General features: G+C 41.8%; 1 protein-coding gene across 1 annotated transcript in view; it reads right to left on the minus strand.

Moving 5' to 3' along the window:
- Window positions 1–13,007, minus strand: part of RNF24 (ring finger protein 24) — a 69,322-nt gene extending 56,315 nt beyond the window's left edge. The window contains exon 1 of the mRNA XM_045808519.2: window positions 12,851–13,007. The gene's annotated coding sequence lies outside the window, so the exon portion shown is untranslated. The remainder of the gene's footprint in view (window positions 1–12,850) is intronic.
- Between the last annotated feature and the right edge of the window lie 13,461 nt (window positions 13,008–26,468).

The following is a 26,468-nucleotide window of genomic DNA, read 5'->3' on the forward strand; positions in this document are numbered from 1 at the left end:
TGGGTAGGAAAATGTAATGGATTTTTTTTTTTTTTCCCTTGGGGCTGAAACCTAGGGAAAATGTAATTTTCAATACTAAAACCATTTTAGAGACCTGATGAGGAGTAATTTAGCTTTGATGCTTAGCTCAACTGACTAAAAATAAGTATACTGATCTTATCTATGGTCTTTTGAGGTATCCCTTTATAATAGCATTCTCTGTCTTTTTGAAAAGACCCACAGTATTATTATTTAAAAATAAACAGCATAATAATACAAGAGTTTGCCTGTGAGAAATCATACTAGCACATACTTTAAATGGCCTTCTCAAGTAACATTAGAGGCTCTCTAGATATGGTCACTAAGCTAAGAACGTTGGTCTTTTTTTTTTTTTTTCTGTATTTATTTATTTATTTGAGAGAGAGTGAGAGCGCATGAACTCAGGGAGGGGTGGGGGAAAGAGGCAGTGCAGAGAGGGAGGGAAAAGCAGACTCCCCGCTGACTCTGGAGCCCCAGGCAGGGCTTCACGTGGGGCTGGACACCCGGCTGGATCCCAGGACCCTGAGATCATCACCTGAGCCGAAGTCAGATGCTTAACCAACTGAGACATCCAGGCATCCCTTTAATTTTTATTTAATACCATGTTACTTTCCCCACAACAAACTAATTCAGAAGCTGAATGAAAATAATCTGACTAAAGGTAAAATGGAGCAGGACAAATAAGTAAGGCTTTTTTCAGCGTGACTTTATTCAGTAGTTTTACTGTATAAGAACATGAAGACATGAGGAATTATGAGAAATGGTGACCAAATGACTCCCATAAAGTACAATTAAATAAAAAGAATGATATTCAAGGAAGAATTATCTGTCTTTAAAGATATTTAAGCATTAATTCTATAACATACAACTTTGATTTCTTTAGTCTACAGCCAATTTCATGAAAACACTGACAATATTTTAGGGACACATACACAAAATGCTCAGCCTAAGAAGAATGAATGGATCAGACATTCAGGGGCTGGGCCAAATTGACTCTGGAAATCCCTTGATTTTTTAATCCTAATCTAATACTCTTTCCTCTCCACTGCTTGATTCTAGTCTATAACAGGCTTTCACATACACAACCTTTAACTTTCAGAGCAAATGGAGTCCACATTCTCAATTGTAAAAGAAAAGCACTCATTCACATTTTGCTATAGTACTCAGAATCTCACTGTAAAATTCCTTAAAACAAAAGATTAACTCAATTATTTTTATTCTGATTCAAACTCATTATTTTTATCAAAAACACGATATTATAAAACTACCTGACAGTCTCTCATACAAAGCATATTTCAGGGTAACCCCAAACAGCCCTACTTGATGAGGTAGTCTTCTTTACAGAATTCCTGTTAATAAATGTGGAAGAGATAACAAAATAAGAAAATCACCATTCTACCACAATGGATGAAATATCTAATACTGACATGACCATCAGTGGGGTCTTTCAGCATTACTACAAGTGGGGTTGCCAGACATAGCAGGCCTCTGGATGTGATGTAATATTAGCAACCTCCTAAACAATCTTGCCAAAACACTGAGGTCTGATTTTAGTCAAGCCTCTAGAGGTCACTTCCATTTGTAGGACATACAGGATCAACAAATTGACCCATGATGAAACAGACAAATCCCAAATGTGAAAAAATTCCACAGGACAAATGACCCAGTTCCTACAACTGGTCCATGACACACCAAAAAAGGTGGGGAGAGAGGGTGGGCAGAGGAACTGCCCTAGATCAAATTAGACACGAGAGACAAAATGATCAACTATGGTCCTGGGACTTTGAATACTGGTGTGAACAAGACATCGCTAAAAAGATATTCTTGAGACAATCAGGCAAAGCTGAATTCGGTCTATTAGACGACACCAGGGAGTAAATGTTAATTTTATGTGTGAGAATGGCATTTTGGTTCTATAATACAACATCTTTACTTTTTTAAGATATGCATTTAGAAATGTGTCAGGATACATATACTGAAATGCTGGAGATGTGCTTTAAAATACCTCAGCAAATGAAAGTGAAAGAAAAAAAGGATAAATGAAACAGATGAGGCAAAACCTTGATAATAGCTGAATAGCTAAGTGATGGGCATATGGAGGTATATTGTACTATTTGTCTACTTTTGAGAGTATTTACAATTTTGTATAATAAAAAAAAATGAAAAAGAAGAATCTCACTAGCAGAGAAGCCTGAACAACAGTACAGGTAAACCTATTAAGTAATACTAATCTCAGGGAGAAAATAAATGGACCAATAAAAAAAAAAATCAATGACAGTTGATTATTTAGAAATTGAGTTATATGGAAAAGCACTGATTTTCTCCTTATATCATATGGTCAGTGCTATAGACTGAACGTTTGTATCTCCCAACCCCCAATTTATGTACTGAAACCTAATCCCCAAAATGATGGTATCTGGAGATGATTATGAGGATGAAGGCCTCATGAATGGGATTAGTGCCCCTATAAAAGAAGCCCCGATAGCTCCCTTGCCCTTATCCACCACGTGATGACATAGCAAAAAGACACAATGAAAAGTACAATTTATGCAGTAGGAAGTGGGTTCTCACTGGACACTGAATCTGCTGGTGCCTTATCTTGAACTTTCCAGCATTCAAGACTGTGAGAAATTTCTGTTGTTTATAAGACACTCAGGCTAGGGTATTTTGTTATAGCAGACTGAATGGACAAAGACATTCAAACAGCTATGTGATATACTGTTTTATTCCTGAAGTAGTTTATTCCACTGAAAACCCACAGCAGAGAACAAGCAGTTTTACAGAATACATTAAAAAAAAAAATCTTTTAAGAACGCAGCTGTCGGTTTCCTCTCCTCAGAACTGTGTCATGCTTTTATATCATTTTGGAGTTCTAAATGGTAGTGAATTGAAATAGAAAAAATTGAGACACAGAAAACAGAAGTCACAGCTGCATTTTGAACTGAATATTATGAATTTTTCTTTTTGTGTAATCATTTGATCACTTTCCTAAGAACCTTGGACCTACTTTACAACCCTCCTGAAATACTATTTTAACTTTAAGTATGCAACATTCATAACGTATTCCACAGAAGAGTGCTGACTAAGGAAGGCTCTTTGGAGCTCCATTTTCTTATCTTCAAAGTAGTTCAAAGTAGGGGCGCCTGGGTGGCACAGCGGTTGGGCGTCTGCCTTCGGCTCAGGGCGTGATCCCGGCGTTATGGGATCGAGCCCCACATCGGGCTCCTCTGCCATGAGCCTGCTTTTTCCTCTCCCACTCCCCCTGCTTGTGTTCCCTCTCTCGCTGGCTGTCTCTCTCTCTGTTGAATAAATAAATAAAATCTTTAAAAAAAAAAAAAAGTAGTTCAAAGTAAACCAAATGGAAAATCAATAATCTTCCAGAAACATCTTCAAAGCATAAAACATTTCATTTCTACTAGAGCAGTGATTCTTAACCTTTTTTTAGGGTTATGAATCCCTCTGAAAATCTTCTTATAGAAAGAAAAATGTAGATTTTTTCTGAAAGGTTTTATCATAGCTCAGAAGGCCCGTTAGAAACCTTTGTAATACAGTGTTCTCATGGATAAGCAACTCTAAACAAAGTACAAATTCATCAACTCAACACTAAAGGCCTCCCATGGATTAGCTCAGACTTTTCAACCCCATTTGCCACTATTTCTCTAAGCACCACACTTTATTCAAATGCATTAGTTATGGTTCTCTGAATATGCCTCGCTAACTTTGTTCTGGGTATTTCCACTATCTGCACATTCCAGGCTATCCCAACCATCTATTCTTCGTGATCTGTCATAAGCAATACAACCCCATGAAATCTTCCTTGATTCCCTAAACCTTCCTCTGAACTTGTCTTCTATCCTATACTTCCAACACCTTTCCCCATTTTGTATCATGGTCTATACCAAATACTTGTCTAATCTGGGATGCTGCATGATATAGCAGTGGAAATGAAAATTATTACCAAAGAAGTTCTTACTCCCTATAGTGGGCTGAATGGTGGCCCCCCAAAAGATATGTCCACATCTTAACCTGAGGAACCCGTGAACATGACCGTATTTGGAAAAGGGGGTCTTTGCGGATGTAATCAAGAATCTGGAGATGAGATCATTTTGGATTATCCAGGTGCCCAACTCCAATGACAGTGTTTTTACAAGAGAAAGAAGAGAAAGCCATGTGAAGAGAGAAGCAGAGATTAGAATTACGTAACCACAAACCAAAGACTATGTGGTACCACCAAAAGCTGGAAGAAGCAAGGAAGGATTCTCTCCTAGAGTCTTTAGAGGGAATGCAGCAGCCTTGCTGACACTTTGATTTCAGACTTCTGGCCTCTAGAATTGTGAGAGAACAAATTTCTATTGTTGTAGGCCAACAATTTTGCTATAATTTGTCATGATGACACTAGGAAACTATATAGCCCCTTCTAGTCATTTTTACTTACTTCAGAGTATTTTTTGTTTATTGCAGTTCTGCAATGGTTAATTATATCAAGAGCATCAGAAGACATTTAAAAAAAATGTAAAGGTTCCCCAAATCTCTCCTTATTCTCTTGCTATTTTCTGCAACAGTCTCTGAATTTCCTTTATCCATAGTCTTCTGAAAGTGCCAGTGCAGGATAGCATTTGAATAGGAAAGAGCTATATTCCTGTGAAAGCTGACATCACCAACTGTGACATGTGGTGAGTTGGAGGATGAAAGCCTGGGTTCTAAACGTGGCTCCTGACCTTGTGAACCTGAACAGGTTACTTCTCTGAACTTTTATTACCCGTGAACAATTCGTGGAGGGTTGCTATAAGAAGTAAATAAGCAATGCATGTAAAGCTACTGGCATAAAAGGTATGTAGTAAAGGTTAGCTAATGTGAAGGATGATTTTCTGCGTGTAATATTGTCCCTGGCTTTTGATATACTGTTCTTTGATTTAAAAAAATCATTCTCACTCCCACAAAAATTCATTCTGGCCTGTTTTCAAGAAGAATAAGTTTAAGTAAAAACTTTAAGTATAGTCAAGCAGGAGATTTCTAGCGTGTTTCCGAAGAAGTTCTGCAATTTCTTTTGCGCTAAAGGAAAAGAATGAAAGCCTACACCTTTGATTTCCCTTCCCACCCACTTCCTATAAACTACATTAGCTCATAGTTTGGTGTTTTATTATCTGCCAAATTTTTTCTTTCAGTTCAAGATGAAGAGCCTACTTGGATAGGACACCTAGATTCTATTTGAAGTTTATATCACTGAGCATAATTTCTCATGCTCAGAGTTGGGAGAGAACAATAAAGAGATATAAGAAGTTCATAATTTTTTGGTTTGCTGAGATGAACTTAACAAACAGATAATGCACCTTTCAATCTCCAAATGAAAAAAAATTTTGAAGGTAACAAAGCATACTGACAGACTGTGGCAAAATTATTAATTTTTAGAATTCTTAAATAAGCACAGTCATCAAATGAATTGAATGCTCACACTTGCAGCGCCATATTTGTACTTCTTTTGTTCTCAGTTAAATTATTCTCACATTAAGTTTGCTAATGGAAGAACTGTATCTGATACAAACATCTGCCTAGTTGGGAAAACAAGTAACAGACAAAATGAGACACAGATTTTTAAGGCAACACACATAATTAACCTTCCACAGAAGCCTACAGTTTATATAGAAGCAAATTTTATGACAAGATGAAAATTCACTAATCTGAATGACCAAAACTTTAGAAGATGACAATGAAAAGAACAGGCAAACCTCACTTTAAGAAAAGTCAACAAAAAAAGGAACTTGGAAAGCTGGTAAACTGGAAGTTATTTATAATATAAAAACATTCACTACAGTTACTTTGGTAGTAAGCAACTCTAGTATACCTGACAGCACTGAATGCATAAAAATTCAAATTGCATTTCACTTTTTCAGAGCAAATTTACAACTTAAGGTGAGGTGCATTTGTAATGGTATCTAAAAAGTGGCTTTCTTTCCTTGCCACTCCGGCTTGCTCCAACTCTCTGGAGTACCATGGAGGCACAGAGCAACTCTCTGGTGTCAGACTGTTCTCAGGGCAGATGGAGGGCCCAGGCTGGTTTTCCCAGGAATGGCCAACCCAAAGTAAGGCCACTGGCCAGCTACTCCTGGGCCAGCTGGCATGGAACAAAGTGTCTGGTTCCTACCTCCAGAGCAGAGGAAACTCAGCCAGCTGGCTTTCGATGGGCTGCACTAGTTGGAGTGATCACAATTCCTTTCAAACCATCTGGCATTCTTTTTGAACCCTCAATTTACCCAGCACTACACTCTGATGTCTGAAATGCTCAGATAATTGGAGGAATCCCCACTGCCTACCTAGATAAGAAAAGAAAGAGGCAGAAAAACTGCTAAGTCAATTACTTCAAGAAATAATTTCTAAAGTTAAAAGTTGCTCTCAATTTTATCTTGTGTATTATGTACCTTAAAATCTAAACCATTCCCATGATTAAGCAAACTTTCAAAATAAACAGGCTAAACAGACAATTTAACATTAGGAAAGTTGTAAGGCTTGTAGGACATGACACTCACTACTCTGAACTTCTCCAGAGCCTTTCTGTATCCTTCATGTGGCCCTCAATGTAGACTTTGTATTGCTACATATACTTATCTTCCCAGCCAACTAGTAAGTGAAAACAACAGTGTCTTCCAGCTGCTTTTTTTTTTTCTTACCGCTAATTAAAAAAAAAAGACTGTTAATAATGTATTGGTGTTTTACAAGTTCCATTTCTAGAAATAAGAAAACTTAATCTGGAATAAAATGAAGGACCTCTCCTCCAGGCAAGCCAAACAAAGAACAGGACTTAGTTTGACATAAAAATATTTTATTAAGTGGTCGAAATGACTTATCAAGTGACCAAACTGTTGGGAAGTGCTATAGGGTGCTCATCTGTCAGGACTCCTGGGTAGCTCAGGTGGTCAAACGCTGGACTCTTGATTTTGGCTCAGGTGACCTCAGGGTTGTGAGATAGAGCCCTGAGTTGGGCGTGGAGCCTGCTTAGGATTCTCTTTCTTCCTCTCTCTCTGCCCCTCCTCCCTCCCTCTCTTAAAAAAAAAAAAAAAAAAAAAAAAAAAAGGGAACTCATCTGTCAATTATAGATCATTCAACTCATCTATCACTAATCTGTCAATTGTAGATCATTTTACTATTCTATCACTAATCTATACTAATATGGGAATAGAGAGGCAAGCAATCAGAAAAAAAACCCCAAAACAGATGAGATGCATTTATAGCCAATATACCTTGTAAGATAGAAGTACTCTGAGTAAAATATTACATCAAATATTAGAAACTGGAGAAGATTATACAAATAATAACTGTAATTATAGTTTTCATTGTGTTTACCCCATGCCAAGTACTGACTTTAGCATTTTACATACTATTTCGTTTGATATACACAACAAACATATGAGGCAGGTACTATTATTTCCATCTTGCAGATGAAGAAATAGAGTCATCAGGAAACCTGTCCAAAGTCACATGGCTAAACTGCACGAGCTGGAATTCAACTCCAAGCAGTCTTGCTCCAAGAATCTGGGTGCACAACTGCCAGGGTTAAGTTATACTTATGAAAGAATGAAATGTAGGGAAAAATTCAATCATAAATATAGTCTTCGTAATTTTTTCAACTCTAAGTGTAGCAAAAGGTGGTAATTAGGGGCACTTGGGTGGCTCAGTCAGTTAAGTGCCCAACTCTTGATTTCGGCCCAAGTCATGAGCTCAGGGTCCTGAGATTGAGTGCCTGGGTTTTCATGCTCAGCAGGGAGTCCGCTTGAGTTTCTTTCCCACTGCCCCTCCCCCATTCTTGCTTGCTCATGCTCTCTAAAATAAAGAAATCTTTTCTAAAAAGTGGCAATTAAAAAAATTTAACAAATACCAATTTTCTTGTCAGAAATTTTTAAAGAGAAAATTCTACTAGGTTAAAGATGTCTGTTTTTCCTTTTTTTGCCCATGTATTGAGTAGGTGCTTGTTCCAGTTGCTACTCTAAAGGACAGAGTGGTAAACAGGACAGATGGAAGTCCTTGCCTTCCTGGAGCTGACCTAGTGAGGGTTAAGAGACAAAAAAATCAGTTAACAACATAATTTCAAAGTGATACATTTTACAGAGGAGGTAGGAAGGAAATGTATATTTCTCTTTTGTGACATTTAACTATGAAGGTAAATGAGAGAGATGGATAGGAAGGCAGGGGGAAGTTGTTTTTAATTTTGTTATAATTTTAAAATTATTTTTAAAAATGGGCAATATCAGAGCATGTGTGTATGCTGACATAGATGGTGCCTTGGGGAATTGCTGATGATTCAAAAGAGAGACATAAAATCAGGAGTAAGTCCTTAAGTAGGTATGAGGGGGAATATGGAAGGGAGGGAAGCTGGCCTCTCAGGAAGAAAACATAAAACATGGGCCCTAAGGAAGGTGGATTTCTAGATTTGGTGAGTAGAAGTTGAGTGCTATTTGTCTTATAGCTTCTAAACCTCAATGAAATATGAAGCCTGCTTATCTGCATGGGGAAGGGTGGGCAGCTCATGAGTTTAAAGAGTGGGAAGAAATTATTAAACAGTCATAGGCAAAAATATTAGGAATCTGATCGCTTTCCTGGGCAGTGCTGAGAGTCCACTGCAGATTTCTGGTCATGAATAAGGTTCTCTAATATTCAACCACTTATGTGCACTCATGGAAAAACCAGATGAGAGATAAAACAGCTATAAATAGAAAAAAAATTCCTGGCTAAAAAATAAAATAAAAAATATGTATCCAAGAGCATATATATCCATGTCACAGTCACTAACAATATCCAATCAAGCTGTGGTCTACATAGTTCCATTTGTCTCCACCTTCTCACAACAGAAATTCTTGTAAATAATATATTTGTCATATTTAGTCATGACATTTAATCATGAAGCTTAAAGATTATTTCTTTTTGGTCATGAATGCTTCTGCTACTTCCTAAGGCAGATTTTTAAAAATGCACCTGATAATCTTCTTGTACATTTCAGAGGTGATTGCCTTTCATTGCTTGAAGAAACTTTCTCTGTGGTAACTGAGATCCTAAAACAGAAGATCTGAAAATCTTCCAGAGTGGGAGAAAAATAGGAATGGGGATTAGACTTGGATTGGACCTCTTAATAGCAACACCAGAAGCTAATGGAAAAATGCCTTCAAAAGAGAGACACTAATTTTCAATCTAGAATTCAATATTCAGCTAAACCACTATTCAAGTGTGAGGGTTAAGTGAAGACATTTCCAGATATGCAACCTCTGAAATCAGGAAGAATTTCACTTTGTATGTGCCCAGTTTCCGGAAGATACAACAGAAAATGGAAGACATAGGATTCAGGAAGTAGAGGATCCAATACAGGAGGAAGGCAAAAAGAATTCCCAAGATGATGACAAAGGGAAGTCCTAGATGACAGGTAGGAAAAAGAAATGAAACTTTACCTGAAAATGCTGAAAGATTATCAGTTCTGTCAGAATTTGAGGATGAGTCAGTGACTGGTACAAAGAAAACAAAGCAAATGAAAAACAAACAAGAGGCAATTATTTAGTTTAGAGAAACAAAAGTACAAGATAGAAAATGTAATACTAGTACGCTACATGGCTCATCTGTGAATAACAGGTACATTGTCACAGTTATATAAATACTGAATACTGACTTAACTGGGAACTGTAGTTATGTAAGACAACCAAGTCCTCAACTTCCAAAATAGAAGTCCATAGATGATGTCCAAAGATGGAAAATCAAGAAATAAGTTTAAACATTAAGAACGAAGTAAATATAAAGGTAAATATCAGAAGGAACTGCTAAGAGTTGAAAGTAGTTCAACATTCTGAAACTGATTTTTTACTACTCACCAATCTAAAAAATGGCAATTTCATATAAGTTAATACATCATAACATTACTTTATTACTGGTTTTATTTTTTTAAAAGATTTATTTATTTTTGCGCGCGTGAAAGAGAGCGTGCGCGCGTGAAAGAGAGAGCGCGCGCGCGCTTCTGCGTGTGTCAGCAGGAGCAGGGGAGGGGGCAGAGGAAGAAGCAGACTCCCCGCTGAGCAGGGAGCCCAGTACCAGACTCATCCCAGGGGCCTGGGATCATGACCTGAGCCAAAGGCAGATGCTCAACTGACTGAGCCACCCAGGTGCCCTACTACTGATTTTAGAGTAAGCTGTCATTTGAGACAGAAAACAATTACTGATAGAAAATGCTCAATAGAAAAAAAAGCTCTACTTTTTGTTATCTGACATTGTTGGGGGAATAATATATCACAGTTTGGGGTAACAAAGTGTTACCATACATGCTATCACCATGACTGACATAACAGTATTAGTGCTGCTAATATAAAGAATATATTTACTACTAAAATGGCATTTAGCATAATTTAATCTATTTTCATGATAGAGAAATTACTTCAGAATTTTTCTTCAAACATCATACTACAGAAATGCTAAACTATGGGCTGGTAAAGATTTTGATTAACAGAATGCTGAATAAAAAGGCCAGGATGTTTTTAAGTTCCTTTCTTGATACAAACAATAGCTAAGTCACTCTTGCAAAATAAAGTTCCACAATACTATGGTACGATGCAAGCCTGTTTCAGTGATAATTCCGGTTATACTACTCTGTTTATCTAAGACTTCCCCTTATGGTTTGTTTTAAGGGAATTCCTAAAAAAGATCTCATGCAAGCAGTTATAAATTATTGGGCTTGCTTCAATATTAGTGACACTAGCTTATGAAGTTAATGAAGCCCTTGTTTTTAAGTTAACTTATTTTGAGTTAAGTTCATTGATATCAAAATTTTATTTAAATTCTGCATCATAAAACCAAAAGTTCTCCAAATTGGAAATCAACCTTTACTAATTTTAACTTTTACAAAAAAAGAATTTGACAATGCTAACGTTAAGACTTTCACCAAGAATAATATATCCCTATCCAACCAATGGAAAATTTCCCCTTCAAATTAAAATCAAATGTTTTTAATACAGGGAATATTCATAAACAGATGCTGTGGAAGACTGCTTAGTTTGTATTTCATTTTGCACTAAAAACTACCAGGAATTAAAATACACATGATTAAAAAAGAATCTTAAAGAAATCTTAAAGCTGAACCAACTCAATTATTCTTATCACCCAATAAGATCCTCTTAATTTTTTTACCACCACTACTTTCAATCAAAAGATCATAATAAAAATCTATTTTGGAAATGTGTTTCTTATATACAAGTTTAGCTAATTTCCTATCACTCTGCAAAATTAGAAGGGTAAAAAAGAAAGTGAAAATGCAACCAACAATATTCTAAAACTTATAAAATCTGGTATAAAAAGAGAAAAAGGTCCAAATGAAAGACCAAAGAATAACTCGTACTATTACAAATGCTTCATTTTAATTGGTCTGCACCAACTGTAACTCTTCATAACTTTACCAAGACAGCAAAGTCAGGCAGTCCAACCCATGGAACCAAAGTCCGCGGGAACCTGCAGAGCTTCCTTCTCTCTCTGGGGATGAGGACAAGGATAAAAGGTGTTCTGTTTTCCAGGAGTCCTGTAAGAGGAGCCATTGAGCTGGGCCACACAACCAGACAACAGAGCACAGGAAAATTCAGATCAAAGCAAGGACGCATGCCAGGGTAATATGCAATAAAACCCGTTGCCAAAGCACTCAGAAGAAAAAAGCAAGGAGGTGGAGAGAACCTGCTGGACCACCTTCTTAATACAGGGAGACAGGGAGAAACAAAATCTGCTTCTACTGAGGAGCCAAGAAGACAGTGTCCTAGATATATTGGAGTATTTCTGTAGACGTGTATATGAGTAAATAGACATATTACCAATGAACTAAACCCAGAAGTCAGTTTCCTATGTTCTGGAGCATTCCCGTACACATATATATGAGCATATTACCATTACCTAAACCCAAAAAGCAAAGCGTTCTAGGTATACAGATACATGAGAATATTAATTTTCAATGAACCTATAAAAACATTCATTTTCAATTAGCAAAACGCACTGGTTTTATAGTAAGAAACATAAAATATTGTTTGAAAGACTAGCAGACAGAATTGGGTGAAGGTTTGTTGAAGTAATATCTCTTTTTCTTCTTACCCTTTTTCATCTGATTCTCTCATTTCATAGGGGACACGGAGGACACGGTCACACACACACACACACACACACACACACACACACACACTCCGGAAACAAAGGAGGGTCCTTAATTCTCCGGCCTGTGGAAGCACACACGCCCCCACCCACTGATAGGGGTCACCACCTGACTTTAATTAATGAGTAAGCTGAGGCGAGAGGTCTCACCCCAGCCCACAGCCATGCACACAGTGACAAACGGGCACGAGACAAACGCCACAAAGAAAGGGGAGGGGCAGGTGGGGACCAGGAAAACACTGCCACGCCGCGCCCCCCAAGGCGCGTTCCCATCGCCAGCGCGGAGGCAGCCGTCCTCGCCATCCTCGTCCTCGCCACCCCGCTCATCCAAGCCGCCTCCCCAGCCAGGGAACCGACGCCGGGCACGGGCTAGCGGGGCGTGCGGGGCGCCGCGAACCTTCCTTCTGTGACCTCCGGATGACAGCCAGCCTCGCGCCGCCCTTTGTGCGGGACTCAGCCTCCCGCCCCGGTGGACTCCCCTCTCCGCGTCCCTCCCGGCCTGGGCCGCTGTCCCACCCTTCTCCGTCCCCGCCGAAACGCCCGGGAGTGTGAATGGGGGAGGCTGGCGCCGGCCCGCGGACTCTTCAGCATCCCAAGCCCGGAGCCGCCCGGTCTCCTAAGCCCCAGCCAGGGGGCAAAGGCCCCCGGCGCCCTGCCGTCACTCCCTCACTCCCTCACTTACTCGGGCGCGCCGGCTGCGGCAGCGAGTGTGCGGGACCGTCAGCGCCGGGCGGCAGGAGGCAGGCTGCGGGCTGCGAGCGTCCGTCGGGACCGAGCGCGGCTGAGGTGGCGGCGGCCGACTGCGCGCGGCGGCCCCCGACGAGGGGCGGGCCCGGCGGGGGAGGGGCGGGCGCCGCGCCTCTCATTCATGCAGCAGGGGCGGGGTGAGGGACCCGGATGCCCGGGCAGCTCCCGCCCACCTCGCTGAGGGCGTCTTGGTTTCAGAGTCTGCCGTGCGCAGGCGCGGCGCTCCTTGGCGTGGCCGGGTTCCGCCCCGCCCCCGTGGGCGGGGGGAGACAGTTCTAAGGGCGAACTGCGGCAGGTAGACCGACTCCCTCATCTGTTTAGTATTTTTGCGTGTTCTATAAACATTTTTTAAGGTGAAAGCTTGGGACGCCACCATCTTCCTAGCATCCAGCCTCCCAATCTCCGAGGGCACAGGAATGTCCATTAGTTTGATGGAAAGACAGTACACCCCGCCTCCTTCTTCCCTTTGTCTCTCCTGCCGCAGGTCCTCTCCCCTGAATAGCTGGGACCACAGTGGTAGATGAGACCCAGAATCTGTCCAGATAGTGGAGAGAAGTGTGTGCAAGAAAGAGTGCATTACATTGTTTATTTGTATTGACCTGTCCCCCTCCGCCCCCAGCTCTCATTCCACAGGGCAGGCAAGAAATTGACCATGGCTTTGAAGAGGGCACAGACCTTTCTGTAAATTCAAGGCGTAGGGTGTTGTAGCTCCAAGGATCTGTGGAGGCCTCTCGTCTTAGTAGGCAGTGTATCTGTGGAGACACCCTCCTGTTCTTAGCCCCTTGGCTCTGCTACTCCTATGCCACAGAAATCTTTGGGGATGCTGGGAGCCTGCAGGAGGCCTCACAGCTTTCCCCTCTGAGGTTCCTCAGCTGAGTGCGAGGGTACGGCTCAGTCCCCATGTTCTCTTCTTCTTCTTCGTTTTTTTTTTTTTAAAGATTTAATTTATTTATTTGACAGAGAGAGACAGCCAGCGCGAGAGGGAACACAAACAGGGGGAGTGGGAGATGAAGAAGTGGAGGAGCCCGATGCGGGGCTTGATCACAGGACTCGATCCCAGGACTCTGGGATCACACCCTGAGCCAAAGGCAGACATTTAACCACTGAGCCACTGAGGCGCCCTGCCATGCTCCCTTCTGAGGTTCTCCTTCTTTTTCCTATCTTCCAGGCTTCCCTCACATAAACCACAAACAACTCAGTGGCTTAACTTTGAGAAGCAAAAGTCATCATGGAAAGTGCCTATAGACAAATTCCTTCTGCTTTGCAAACCATAAGCTTCCAAGGCAAGGGGGAAATAAAGGCAGAAACTTCAGTGAACATCTCAAGAAGTTACCCTGTAGTTACAGTCCCCCAAGGTGAGAGATGGTTGGAGGCATGTGCTCTGTAGAGTGTGACAAAAGGAAGGATGGGGGAGACCATTTCTTCCTCTAAAGCTGCCTATCATCACCTCCCCCTGCCCTTCAAGCCAAGAACCTCAGGGGCCCTTTCCTTCCCTCTCTTCCCTTCTAGCTCTCAATGGGAGTTGTTACCAGAAGGGCCTTCCCAACTCTGGTTTGCTGATACCTGTCACTGTGTCTAAACCAGGCCTCCTCATACCTCTCCTGGCCTATTGATTCCTAGGCAAATAAATTCTCAGGATATGCAGATCTGCCCATGTCACTGTCTTTTTCTAAAGTGCCCCACTTGGTACTTTGACCCTTATTTTCCAGTCATTTCCAGAGCAGCACCACAATGTTTTACCCTCAGTTCCTATGTTCTTGATGTTCTCTCTACTAGGAAAGCAAAACTCATCTAGGAACACTCAAGAGTCACGTTTTTAATGAAGTCTTCCTTTCTTTCCCCACCTTGGTTGACGGACTTTCTTTTGGAATCTTCCAGGGTCCTGTACCCAAGTCCCTCTCAGCCCCTCTTTTCCTCCCCCACCAGCATGTGAGCCCTTCAACAATGGGAACAATGTCTCCTCAAGACCTAGCAAGTGGTTGGCAAAACAATTAGGAAGCCATGGCTGTTGGGAGAGGTGTTATTCCCTGGTGGGCCAGGAAGGTTCCACAGGGGTGAGAAAAACAGAACTCTCTTTTATTTCTCCTCCCTTCTTGTGGTTTCCTTTACACTCCGTATGTTAGGAAACCTGTTTTATTTGTTTGTTTAAAAAGCTTGGCTAGAAATTCTCTAGTCCAAGCTGGTTGTAGGGTTGAGGGTGGAGTGGCTTTAGCTTCACATCCGTTGTCCTTGTGAAACTCAGGAGAGAGAGAGAGAGAGAGAGAGAGAGAGAGAGAAGATTGTTCCTTGTTCCTCTTGGGAGAGAAGTCAGATTTTTTGGTCTCCTGGTGTCTCCAGCTGGAGTTCACAAGCTGATCCATGATCCTAGCTGTCTAATGATACGGAGGTTCTTCTTCCCTCTCACTATACCCAGCCACCCCCACCTAGGCAAAATGCATGTGGGGGTGGAGTGTGGGTACATTCAGAGAGATCTGGGCAGTTTAGGTGGGTACCCCCAAACAGCAGGCATCCAAGACTTGAAGTAGTGGCTCTCTCAGCTAATGTGGGCTCTTGTTCCTTGTGATGGAGGAGTGGGAAAAGCTTCACTGTTTTGGGCTTCAGAGGATGTCCCTCTCTCTATTTCCTCTACCCTCAGCCCTCTCTCATCCTCTTCCTACATTATACTTCTTTTAAAGCATTTTCCTCACTCCAACCCTTACCTGCATGGTCAGAAGTCTTTCAAGACCCTTCTACCTTCTGGAAAATAGATGGCATCTAATTTTAAATCAAATGCTAGTGACCAATTTTAGAACAACAACTTTCTGGACGGTAACTGTAGTGGAAGCAAGGGCTGCTTTTAGTCATCTGGGATCTGGTGCTCAATACAAGTTTGTTGAATGACTGTATGACCAATAAAGGCAAAAATCAGCATTTCAAGGAGAAGCTAGAAATCAAACCCCTCTGCCCATCCTCTTCCCCTGGTGAGGACTATCCATCTGTTGAGTGGTGGGCACTATCCCAGCTAAACATTCCTCCTATTGGTCAATGATTTGGCTGCTGAGTTATCTAGCCCTCTGAATGACCCTTTCAAGGGTCTACCAGTCTAATGCTTTGACCCTTTGGACTGGGTCAGCAGAGGAGTTTCACCATTTCTGTGAGAGCTTGAAGTGTGCTCCTGTGTTCCCTGAACCCCTTCATTTGAGAATTCCAGTCTCCTGCTGGGCCTCCTCCTCCAAGAACCCTCCCCAGTACCCCATGTGGACCTCTAGATGGGGTATGACCCTGTGCATAGGGGCCTGAGTTGCTCCTTGATGCAGGATGTGTGTACTCAACTGTGAAACAGTACAAGTGTGGGAGGAAGTGAAGTCTTCTATTGCGTGGTAGCTTTGGGTAAGACTGTGTCCACCCTCAGAAATGGAAGTCAGGGATTCTATCCTCAGCCACCGGCAATCCATGCTGCCTTTCTGGCACCCCTAAGCCCAATCACCCAAACAGAACTCAGAGGCCTGAAAATATACATGTGCTCAGGATCCCACGTGAGAGTTAGCTGAGACCAGCTGCAGATGGAAGGAGTGGAGGCACAATTTCCCAGGGGTGGGGAGCCTGCTCAGACTAACTATTGCATTGGAGTGCACCTGTCTTAGTGTGGATTCTCCCAAAAAGAGGTCCAAGACAAGGGTTGGAATGCAGGTAATTTACTTAGGAGGTATTTGCAGGAAACGGGAGTGAAGATGTGGGAAAGCAGGATAGAGAAGGAAGAAAAGCCAATCCTAAGGGGCTGTTGATGAGCCAGTTACTGCCATGAGCAGATCAGAGAAACCTGATGGAACAGTCTCTACACTGTCCTCCCAAATGATGAGGAGGCTGGGGTATTTACCTACTGACTTCCATCTCCCTGTTGCTTCTAGATGACCATCAGGGAACTTTCAAGTTATGATGATGTGGCAAGGCGAGCTACCTAGCTCAGCTCTTCCTCCCCCTACCATTACCGCCGCCATTAGAACCCCACCACACCACAATTCCTGTCCCTCTTGAGTTCTCTCGCCCAATTGTGTCACTACCTTTTCTCTTTGTTCTAATGTCTGAGCTTGTAAGAGGAAGTGAAGGGGGGTGATATCTTTGCCCACAAACCGTTCTAAGAAAAAGGAACTATAATGGTTCCTCCCCCATTTGAACCTATCCTATCTACCGAAATAGCTCTCCACCATCATCACCTCGTCCCAAAGGAAAGCACAGGAGAGAGAGAGAGAGAGATCCAGAAAACAGGCAAGCTTTCTGGAATGACTTCAGGCATCACAGAGTCATAGAAGCAGAGCTGGAAGGAATGAACTCTCTAGAAAGATGAGCTCAGTATCTTTTGATTCTCCTGCTATTGTAGCATCTCCTCTAAGCAGGCTTCCCTGGTTTATGTTGGCTTCCCGCCTTTCTAACCCACATGATTGTACTTGGGACTCAGTCCTTCGTGCCCTCTGAAGGCTCTGAGCCAGGCAAAGACCGTGACTGGGGGAAGAACCTTGAACTCCGTAGTGCAGTGTGCCCTCCACCATGAGACAGAACTTGGGTCACAGGCCTCTGGCCCCCTTACCCGGAGTTCTCACTTGCCTGTCTGTCATCCAAAGGAGCACACCAGGAGAGCAACGCTGGGAGGCAATGTGTTTCTAATACCATCAGAGGTTTCCTTCCCCTCCCGCCCCCCCCCCAGGTTAAAATGGTGAAATGAACCCACACATCTACTTTGGCTCCTTCCTGAAACTCATTAAAACTATTCTAAAGGGATTGTTTTTTAAAAAAGACAAACTCACAAGGACAGAGAGACTAGAAAGGGAGACAATGGCAGAAAGAATTTTGTAAGCTGGGAAACAGATGGATGAATGATGATGGACTTAGCAGACTCAAGAAAGTGAAAACCTGAGGAAAAGCTAAGAACAGCCCTTTCTTCATGGCAAAACCCTAAAAACAAAACAAAACAAAACTTCCAAAAAACAAACAAATAAACAAACAAACGGGATTGGCAGTCCCAGATAACCTCTGTAACTGAGCAAGCCACGATCAGGAGAACTGGGTGAAAGGTGACTGGGAAGCAGTTAGAGTCTCTGTTCTACCACCCTCCTTGCTGCACAGCCCCATCTCCCAACAGGCAGATGGCTGGAGATGTAGCTTCTAGAAGAGGCTAAGACAGAAGGTCTCTCAATTGAGTGCAACAGCGACGGCTGTGAACAAAGGTTTCACGTGAAGAAGAGGGGCAGCAAGTGAATATTTACTCACTGCACATAGATCCTTAGCTTTCTTTTCTGCTCCCTTACCAGGTCCCTGACAGCCACACTCCACCCCCTCGTCTCTAGAATTCTGACCAGCCCCAAAGGAAAGAACTAAGGATACTAACATTAGAATTTCCAATTAATGACAACCCATGTCTCCCTACGGTGAGTCTCTGAGATGACAAGTCTGACTCCCACACTTTCAACAAGCGTTTCAGGCTTTTAGTCTTAATCAAGAGCAGACAGCCAAAGATCATGTCATGTCTTAGGTTCCCTAAAAACAGGCGCTGAAATGAAGATTCAGGTGCACATGATTGATTGAGGGTGGGCTCTCGGGGGAAGCCTTCCCCATGCCTCATGTCTCACCTCCTCTAGGAGTAGCTGGGGAAGGAGCTTGGCTGGAGTCTAGTCTCAGTCCCATCCCACAGGGAGCCCTGGAGTGTGAATTGCACCACAGGATTGATTTCACCTGGAAGCAAGGGGGCTGTTTTGTGCCCACACATTCATCAATCATTGATTGTGGGCTGCCAGAGAGGAGGCCATCATCTCCCAGGCAAGGCAGCTCCTGACTGCGGTCAATTCTCTAGAGAAAGGGGCAGCTCTGATCCATGAATAACCAACACTCACAGCAGCTGAGGTATGGGTAGGACACCAATAACATCTGCTACAGGTTACCAGATATCTGAGGAAAACTGCTAACAGCAAGAGAAGGGAGAAATAATAATAAAAACCAATAAGCAAACTAATAACCAAAATAAACATTTAATAAAGCCACTTGGGAGAAGCCAGGACTTATTCTCAAGGATAAGAGATGATATCGCACCCATGAAAGAAGAATAAGATGCTATTTTAGAAGACAAGAAACAAAAATAAGCTTTGAAAACAAACAGACATGCTAGAAGAAATGAAAAACTCAATATTTCCCAGAAATAGATCCAAAAGACAAAACAATGAAAAATAGGGAAGAAAAGAGGAATGCAGGAGGAATAGTCCAGAAGGTTTAACATCTGAATAACTGTCATTCCAGAAAGAGAGGGGGAGGAAATCATTAATGAGATAATTGAAGAAAAATTTCCCAAACTGAAAAAACCAATTTCCAGGTTGAAAGGGCTCATCATGTGCCTAGGTCAATGGGTATAAATGGCCCAACCAGTCCACACACTTGTGAAATTTCAGAACCCTGGGGACAAAGAAGATTCCACAAGCTTGCATAAAGAAAAAAGAGTCATATACCAAGTCTCAAGAATCAGAATGGCCTCAGACTTCTCTTCCCTGGAACTGTTCCAGAAACACTGAAAGATAGAATACTGGAGTAATATCCTTATAATTCGCAAGGAAATGTGTTTCCAATCTAGAATTCTATACCCAGCCAACCCATCAATCAAGAACTAGGTAGAATGAAGACTTTCAGATATGTACAATCTCATGTGTCCTTTACTTGGAAGTAACTGAAGGATGTGCTTTACCAAAATGAGGGAGCAAACCAAAAAGAATGACACAGAATACAGGAAGAAGGAGAGCCAACACAGTGGGAAGGTATGGGAACCCCTGTGAGGCTGATATAGCGTGAACCTAGGAGGATTGGAGCCGAGAGCCTCAAGACACAGATATGTTAAGGATCGTCATTACCAAGATGACCACTGCCATTGTACCACTTTATAACCAGTTTTTCTTCGAGGTACAGACTTTAGAGGTAAATTGGCTAAATGACAGAGACCCCACTTATTGTTGGAAAGAGCTCTTGCCTAATACTGTTGAGATTTGCTATTCAGTCCTGGCTTTGTTTTGAAGTAGCTGTGCTGGGAAAGTCTCTTTCCCTTCCTGGACTTCTAGATCGTCCTCCATCAATGTCAAGAATGGGCATGTGTCTTGAATGGACAAGAATTCCATGTGTCTTTAAGGCTATCTGTGCCTCTGTGAAATTTATTCTTCATGATTTACAGCTCTATGAGTTTTGAAAAATGCATAGTTATGTAACCACCTCCGCAGTCACGCTACAGAACGGTTCCATCACCCTAAAAAAAAAAAAAAATGCTCTCATGCTACTCCTTTGTAGTCAATCCGTCTCTCCTCCCCTTAACTCCTGGAAACAACCAATCTGTTCTCCATCCTTACCTTTGCTATAATACATACATGGAGTCATACATTATAAAGCCTTTTGAGTCTGGCTTCTTTCATTGAACACAATGCATTTCTTTGATACACTAGCCATCAATTACCACTAATCTTGTTTTCAGCTCTCCCCCAAAGCAGATTCTGAGGCAAGAATTCAAATGCAAGTAGTTGATGTGGGAGGTGATCCCAGGAAGTGCTAGTTAAGGGAATGAAGAAGTGAGACAGGGATGGGAAGGAAGCCAATATAGGGTGTGTTTTTTTTCAAGTAGGATATCACTGTGGGCAAAAATTTCCACCCTCTGGGGACTCTGGGATCCCCTGCAAAACTCCCACCTCAGAGCTGTCCAGCCTAATGGGTGAAGAAGCTGGGATATTTATCCACCAACTTCCCGTTCACTATTGGCTGAGGGTTGCCTCTGGGGGACTTAACTCTCTAGCACTTCTGGCTTGCCTGGTATGTGGACCAAACATGTTCCTGCCACCAGGAAAAAAAAAAAAAAGCCCTCAGGCAGAAAGTTACAGGTGTTCAAAGTAAGCAGCTTTTGGTGTGCAAGTGGTGAATGCCAAGAGAGACGTGTGAGGCATTGACAGCACCGGCTACACCCTGCCCCTCCAAGTGAGAGGACGAAACCCTCCTATACCACCAAACAGCTGCAGAGAGGAGCCTCGAGGGCTTCTGTGGTTAGGGCCTGAGACGACAGCCAGGACAATGAAGCCAGGGTCCCAGTGGGAGAATTCTAAGGATGGGCACATTTTACTTTGAGAGTAGGAGGGGATCTCTGAAAGGTAAGACTATCCTACCTGAGGACCACCCCAAAACAAGTCTACGCCCCCAGTGCTGAATCCCACCCTTGCACCTTCCCCCTCCTCCGTTAGAATCAAGCCCCTGATGTAAACAGGAGAGCTTTTCCTCTACACAGTTGGTAAAACAGGCTTGTATAACTTACTTAAAACCCTTGGCTCTCTTACCAAGTTATTGATTTAATGGATGTGCCTCTCAGCAGAAAAATGCAGATGTGTCAGGAACACCTTTCAATTTTCACAACCTAAACTGGGCTCAATTTCTTTCATTCTTTTAAGATTTTTATTTATTTGTCAGAGAGAGAGAGAGAGAGCACAAGCAGGGGGAGCAGCAGGCAGAGGGAGAAGCAGGCTCCCCGCTGAGCAAGGAGCCCGATGCGGGGCTCGATCCCAGGATGCTGAGATCATGACCTGAGCCGAAGGCAGATGCTTCACAGACTGAGCCACCCAGGTGCCCTGAACTCCGTTTCCATTGTGAGCCTCATTCTGTGTTGGTGTCATTAATCTCAGTCAGTCGTTGCCCATTTCCAGGAGGCTTTCAGAAATCCAAAGCATCGGCAGGTGGTATCTGGTCTCCACCATCACGGTCCACACCAGCATCACACGAGATGTGCTCTTTCGATGTTGTCTTCGGTGGTCAGTTCACACAAGTCCTTGCTGGCTCCACCCTCACCCCTGACTGCTTGATTCCTGAAGGTTGGCTGTCTCTCAGCCAATTCCTGGGTCTTTCTTGATTCATGGGGTATTCTAAAGTTCCGTGATGGGCCAAGGGGACTTGGTAGATTATCCAGGACTCTCCAGATTTTCTGGGCTATTCACAGACGTACGCAACTCATTCTGTTATTTCTAATTTTCCTGACTCTTGGGAGCCCTGACAGTTCTGGCTCTACCTGATGTAATGCATGCACGCGGTCCTGTCTTTGGGGAGGCCTTACTGCCACCCTGAGCTCTACCCAGTGTTCTCTCTGCACTTGGATTTTCCAAACTGATATGGGTTTTATTGAGGAAAAAAAGGCAAGATGTAGAGCTTCCTTTCTCAGGTATCTACTGTCATGTAATTCTCCTTACCACCCAGTTTGGGATTTATTCTAATATGGGTGGGGGTATGTACTTTCTTTCAAATCAAATGTGTTTTCTCAAACATGTTATACGGTTTGCATATACATTCCTCTAGGTTTCTAGTGGGCTCTCTTTTAAATTAACTTTTTATTTGCAGATAATTGTAGATTCACATGAAATTGTGAGTGATAATACAGAAAGATCCTTGTACCCCTCATTCAGTTTCCTCCAATGGTAACATCTTGTATCACTATAGCACAATAGCAGAGCCAGGAAATTGACATTGATACAATATACCAATCTTACTCAGTTTTCTCAAGTTCTACAGACAGGTGTGTGTGTGTGTGTGTGTGTGTGTGTGTGTGTGTGTGTGTGTGTGTGTATTTCATTTTAAGAAATTTATCACAAATGTAGATTCATGTATCACCACCGTAGTTGAGATACCGAACAGTTTAACCACCACAAGAATCCCTTTTAAGTCATACCCATATTCTTGCCACCCCACTCCACCCCATGCTGTTCCTAAATCCTGGCAACTACTAATAGATTCCCCGTCTGTATAATTTTGTTATCTCAAGAATATTACATAAATGAAATTATATACTGCGTAGCCTTTGGGGATTGGTTTTATTTACACATCATAATTCCCTGAAGATTCATCCAAATTGTTGTGTGTATCAGTAGCTCGTTCTTTTTTACTGCTGAGCAGTATTCCACAGTTTATTTAACCATTCACCCATTGAAAGATGTCTCGATTGTTTCTAATTTGGACTATTACAGACAGTCAAGACAATACAATAGTGATGAACATTCACGTACAGATGTTTGTATGAACGTAATTTCTCTGGGATAAGTGCCCAGGAGTGCTATTGTTGAGTCATATGGAACTGTGTTTAATTTTATAAGAAACTACCAAATCGTTTCTAGAGTGGCTGTACCATTTGATATTGCCGCCGGCAATGTAGAAGTAATCCAAATTCTGCCTTCTCGCCAGTCTTTCGGGTGTCACGACTCTTTATTCTAGCGATTCTGGTAGATGTAGTGATAGTTCATTGCGGCTAATGAGATGTTGAACTTTGTTTTTTTTCATGTCCCCAGTGGCTAATGATGCTGAACATCTTTTTTTTTTTTTTCCCATGCGCTTATTAACCATCTGTAGAACCCCTTTGGTAAAATGCTCGGTCAATCTTTTGCTCATTTTCTAACTGGATTATTTGTGGGGTTTTTGTTTGATTTTGGTTTTTTACTGTTGACTTTTCAGAATTCTTTATATATTCTAGGCACTAGTGTTTTATTGGATATGTGATTTAAAAGTATTTTCTCCCAGCCTGTGGCTTTTATTTTCATCCTCTTAAAGGTCCTTCAGAGAGCAAAAGTTTTTAATTCTGATGAAGCCCAGTTTACCAAATATTCCTTTTATGGATTGTGCTCCTCATGTCAAGGTATGAACTCTTTAAAAACATTTTTTTTTTTAATTTTTAAAAAAGATTTTATTTCTTTGAGAGAGAGAGAGAAAGAGAAAGAGCGCATGAGCAGGGCGGGGCTGGGGGTGGATGGCGGAGAAGGGGCAGAGGGAGAAGCTGACTCCCCGCAGAGCAGGCAGCCAGATGCAGGACTGGATTCCAGGACGCTGGGATCATGACCCGAGCTGAAGGCCGACGCTTATCCAACTGAGCCACCCAGGCACCCCAACTCTTTACCTGAAAATCTTAAAAAAAAATCTTAAAGATTTTCTCCTAAGTTTTTCTAAAATTTTACATTTAAGTCCTTGATTCCTTTGGAGTTAACTTTTGAATAAAGTGCGATATTTACATTGAGGGGTTTTGTTGTTGTTGTTATTGTTTGCCTTTGGATGTCGAGTTGTTCCAGCACCATTTGTTGAAAAGGCTGTCCTTCCTCTGTTGAATTGTTTTTGTACCTTTGTAAAAAAATCAGTGCGGTGTATTTGTGTGGATTTATTTCTGCGTTCTCTATTCTGTTCCATTGATCTATATGTCTATCCCTATACCAATAGTCTTGATTACTGTAGCTATATAATAACTCTCTAAATTGGGTAGACTGATTCCTCTTTATTTTTCTTCTTTTATGCACTAGTTTTATCTATTCTATGGCCTATGCCTTTCCATATAAATTTTATTTTATTTTATTTTATTTTGCCTAGGTTCATTGAGATATAATGGACATATAACGCTGTGTAAGTTTAAGGTGTAAACATAGTGATTTCACATATGTATATATTGCAAAATGATTACCACAGGAAGATTAGTTAACACACCCATAACCTCACATAGTTGTAACACTTTTTGTAAAGATTTTTAAAATTTATTTTAGAGAGCGAGAGAGAGTGCATGCAGGGGCGGGGCGGTGGGGGGGAGGGTTGGCAGGGAAAGGGAGAGGGAGATAGAATCTTTTTTTTTTTTTTAAGATTTTATTTATTTAACACAGAGAGACAGCCAGCGAGAGAGGGAACACAAGCAGGGGGAGTGGGAGAGGAAGAAGCAGGCTCCTAGCAGAGAAGCCTCATGTGGGGCTCGATCCCAGAACGCCGGGATCACGCCCTGAGCAGATGCCTAACAACTGCGCCACCCAGGCGCCCCGGGAGATAGAATCTTGAGCAGATTCCACGCTGATTGCAAGCCTGAGATGGGGCTCAATCTCACAACCCTGATATCATGACCTGAGCAGAAATCAACAGTTGGGAGCTTAACCGACTGAGCCACTCAGGTGTCCCTATAATATTTTGTATGTGTGGTAAGAACTTTCAAAATCCACTGTCTTAGGAATTTCTGAATATACAATAGAGTGTTGTTAACTATAGTCACCGTGCTGTACATCAGGTCCCCAGAACGTATTCATCCAGTAACTCTCCTTTTCTCCTCCTTCTCCTCCTCGCCCTCTCCTTTTTCTCTTTCCAGTCTTTGTCTGGTTTTGGTATCAGAATAACATTGGCCTCATGAAACAAGTTGGAAAATGTTCCCACTTCTGTTTTCTGGAGGAGATTGTATAAATTGCTGTGAGTTCTTGTTTAAATGTTTGTTGGAATTCCCGGGGCGCCTGGGTGGCACAGCGGTTAAGCATCTGCCTTCGGCTCAGGGCGTGATCCCGGCGTTATGGGATCGAGCCCCACATCAGGCTCCTCCGCTGTGAGCCTGCTTCTTCCTCTCCCACTCCCCCTGCTTGTGTTCCCTCTCTCGCTGGCTGTCTCTATCTCTGTCGAATAAATAAATAAAATCTTAAAAAATAAATGTTTGTTGGAATTCCCGTATAGACCTGGAGATTTCTTTTGCAGGAGTTTTTAGATGATAGATTCAATTTATTTAATGGTTATGGGATTACTCAGATTCTCTACCTCATGTTGGTTGAAATTTGGTAGTTAGGTAGGTTGAAATTGGTCTATTTCTTTTAAATTGTTGAATTTGTGAGCATAAATCTTTTACCAGCATTCCCCTCATTATCCCCTTAATGGATTCAGAAATGAAGTGATATCCTGTTTTTTTCCTAATATTGGTCATACTTGTCTTCTCTCTTTTTATCTTCATCAGTTTTGCTTAAAGTTTAAAATTTTATTGAATTTTTCAAAGAACTTGTTTCTTGTTTCAGTAATTTTCTCTATTGCTTTCTTGTTTTCAGTTTCATGATTTTTCCTCTTTATTATTTCATGTATTCAGCCTGATTTGGGTTTATTTTGCTGTCCTCTTTTCTAATTTCTCAAGGTAGCAGCTTAAGTTATTGATTTGAAGCTTTTTCTCTTTTCTAATATAAGCCTTTAGTGCTTTAAATGTCCCATCCAGCACTGCTTTAATTGCATCCCACAAATTTTGATACGTTGTATTTTCATTTCAATTTCGTTCCGCTTTTAAAACAATGTCCCTTGAGACCTCTTTGACCCAGGGATTATTTAGATGTGTATTTAGCATCTAAATTTTGGAGCTTTTCATGTTGTCGTTCCATTATTGATTTTTTTTCCCCTTCGATCCCGTTATGGTCAGAGATCCTACTTTATATGTATGTTTTCAATTATTTTAAATTAGTTGAGGTTTGTTTTATGGTCCCGGATATGGTTTATCTTGGTGAATATCCTACGAATTCTTGAAAAGAATGTGCGTTCTGTTATTGCTGAGTGCAGGATTCCTAAGATGCCAATGATACCCTGCTCGTGGGTCATGTTGAGTTTTTCTCTATCTTTAGTGATTTTCTAATAGTTTTAATCACTTGCTGTGAATGGGGTTGAAGTCTCTGCTTGGCATTGTGGATTTGTCTATTTCTTCCTACACATCTATCAGTTTTTGCATTGTATATTTGAGGCTCTTTTTGGCATGTACACATTTAGGACCCTTGTGC

The sequence above is a fragment of the Ursus americanus genome, chromosome 22 (assembly GCF_024610735.1).
Source record: "Ursus americanus isolate L20-20 chromosome 22, mUrsAme1.1.p, whole genome shotgun sequence".
In the NCBI taxonomy this organism is placed as follows: Eukaryota; Metazoa; Chordata; class Mammalia; order Carnivora; family Ursidae; genus Ursus; species Ursus americanus.